The sequence below is a fragment of the Mandrillus leucophaeus genome, unplaced genomic scaffold (genome assembly GCF_000951045.1).
Source record: "Mandrillus leucophaeus isolate KB7577 unplaced genomic scaffold, Mleu.le_1.0 Scaffold131, whole genome shotgun sequence".
Taxonomy (NCBI): Eukaryota; Metazoa; Chordata; class Mammalia; order Primates; family Cercopithecidae; genus Mandrillus; species Mandrillus leucophaeus.
This window is the reverse complement of record NW_012101266.1, coordinates 5898215-5901215: the sequence shown is the minus strand read 5'-3', so window position 1 is coordinate 5901215 and position 3001 is coordinate 5898215.

The following is a 3001-nucleotide window of genomic DNA, read 5'->3' as shown; positions in this document are numbered from 1 at the left end:
ATCCAGTCTATCATTGATAGAAATTTGGGTTGGTTCCAAGTCTTTGGTATTGTGAACAATGCTGCAATAAACGTACGTGTGCATGTGTCTTTATAGAATGATTTATCATCCTTTGGGTATATACTCAGTAATTGGATTGCTGGGTCAAATGGTATTTCTGGTTCTAGATCCTTGAGGAATCACCACACTGTCTTCCACAATGAACTAATTTACACTCCTACCAACAGTGTAAAAGTGTTCCTATTTCTCCACATCCTCATCAGCATCTGTTGTTTCCAGGTTTTTTTAATGCTTGCCATTCTAACTGGTGTGAGATGCTATCTCATTGTGGTTTTGATGTGCATTTCTCCAAGTGACCAGTCATGATGAGCTCTTTTTCATGTTTCCTGGCTGCATAAATATCTTCTTTTGAGAAGTGTCTGTTCATATCCTTTGCCAACTTTTTGATGGGGTTGATTTTTCTTGCAAATTTGTTTAAGTTCCTTGTAGATTCTGGATATTGGACCTTTGTCAAATGGATAGATTGCAAAAATTTCCTCCCATTTGGTAGGTCGACTGTTCACTCTGATGAGACTTTCTTTTGCTGAGCAGAAGCTCTTTAATTTAATTAGATCTCATTTGTCAATTTTGGATTTTGTTGCAATTACTTCTGGTGTTTTAGTCATGAAGTCTTTGCCCATGCTTATGTCCTGAATGGTACTGCCTAGGTTTTTGGGGGGTTTTTATAGTTTTAGGTTTTACATTTTAGTCTTTAATCCACCTCGAGTTAATTTTTGTATAAGGTATAAGGAAGGGGTCCAGTTTCTGTTTTCTAAATATGGTTAGCCAGGTATCCCAGCACCATTACCATTTATTAAATAGGGAGTGCTTTCCCCATTGCTTCCTTTTGTCAGGTTTGTCAAAGATCAGATGGTTGTAGATGTGTGGTGTTATTTCTGAGGCCTCTGTTCTGTTCCGTTGGTGTATATATCTGTTTTGGTACCAGTACCATGCTGTTTTTGTTACCGTAGCTTTGTAGGATAGTTTGAAGTCAGGCAGCGTGATGCCTCCAGCTTTGTTCTTTTTGCTTAGGATTGTCTTGGCTATACGGGCTCTTTTTTGGGTCCATATGAAATTTAAAGTAGTTTTTTTCTAGTTATGTGAAGAAAGTCAATAGTAGCTTGATAGGAATAGCATTGAATCTATAAATTATTTTGGGTAATATGGCCATTTTCATGATACTGATTCTTCCTATCCATGAGCATGGATTTTTTTTCAATTTGTCTGTGTTCTCTCTTATCTCCTTGAGCAGTGGTTTGTAGTTCTCCTTGAAGGCCCTTCATGTCCCTTGTAAGTTGTATTCCTAGGTATTTTATTTTTTTGAGAGGAGTCTCATTCTGTCGCCCAGGCTGGTGTGCAGTGATGTGATCTCGGCTCACACTGCAAGCTCTGCCTCCCAGGTTCACGCCATTCTCCTGCCTCAGCCTACTGAGTAGCTGGGACTACAGGTGCCCACCACCACACCTGGCTAATTTTTTTTTTTTTTTTTTGTATTTTTAGTAGAGATGGGGTTTCACCATGTTAGCCAGGATGGTTTCTATCTCCTGACCTCGTGATCTGCCCACCTTGGCCTCCCAAAGTGTTGGGATTACAGGCATGAGCCACTGCGCCCGGCCAGGTATTTTATTTTCTTTGTAGCAACTGTGAAAGGGAGTTCACTCATGATTTGGCTATCTGCTTGTCTTTATTGGTGTACAGGAATGCTTGAGATTTTTGCACACTGAATTCAAGTCCTGAATATCCTTGTAATCTTCTGGCTCCTTGACCTAATATTGACAGTGTGTGTTTAAAGTCTCCCACTATTATTATGTGACAGTCTAAGTCACTTTGTACGTCTCTAAGAACTTGTTTTATGAATCTGGGTGCATCTGTGTTGGGTGCATATATATTTAGAATAGCTTTTCTTGTTGCATTGATCCCTTTACCATGATATAATGCCGTTCTGTCTTTTTTGAACTTTGTTGGTTTAAAGTCTGTTTTATCAGAGACTAGGATTGCAATCCCTGCTTTTTTTTTTTTTTCCATTTGCCTGGTAAATATTCCTCCATCCCATTATTTTGAGCCTATGTGTGTCTTTGCATGGGAGATGGGTCTCCTGAATACAGCACACCAATGAGTCTTTATCCAATTTGCCAGGGTGTGTCTTTTAATTGGGGCATTTAGTCCATTTACATTTAAGGTTAATATTCTTATGTGTGAATAAAAAAGTGCAAAGTCCTATGTGTTAACCAGCTGTCATCATGATCCTAGCTGGTTATTTTGCACATTAGTTGATGCAATTTCTTCATAGTGTCATTGGTGTTTATATTTTGGTATGTTTTTGCAGTGGCTGGTACTGGTTTTTTCTTTCCACATTTTGTTCTTCCTTCAGGAGCTCTTGTAAGGCAGGCCTAGTGGTGACAAAAGTCCTTCAGCATTTGCTTCTCTGTAAAGGATTGTATTTCTCCTTCACTTACGGAAGTTAGTTTGGCTGGATATGAAATTCTGGGTTGAAAATTCTTTTCTTTAAGAATGTTTAATATTGACTTCCACTCTCTTCTGGCTTACAGGGTTTCTGCAGACATCCGCTGTTAAGTCTGATGGCTTCCCTTTGTAGGTTACCTACCTTTCTCTCTGTTGCCCTTAACAGTTTTCCTTCATTTCAACTTTGGAGAATCTGACAATTATCTGTCTTGGGGTTGTTCTTCTCAAAGAGTATATTTGTGGTGGTCTCTCTATTTCCTGAATTTGAATGTTGGCCTGTCTTGCTAGGTCGGGGAAGTTCTCCTGGATAATATCCTGAAGAGGGTTTTCCAACTTGGTTACATTCTCCCCATCACTTTCAGGGACACCAGTCAATCATAGGTTTGGTCTTTTCACATAGTCCTACATTTCTTGGAGGCGTTGTTCCTTTTCAATCTTTTTTCTCTAATCTTTTCTTCATGCCTCATTTCAGTAAGTTGATCTTCAATCTCTAATATCC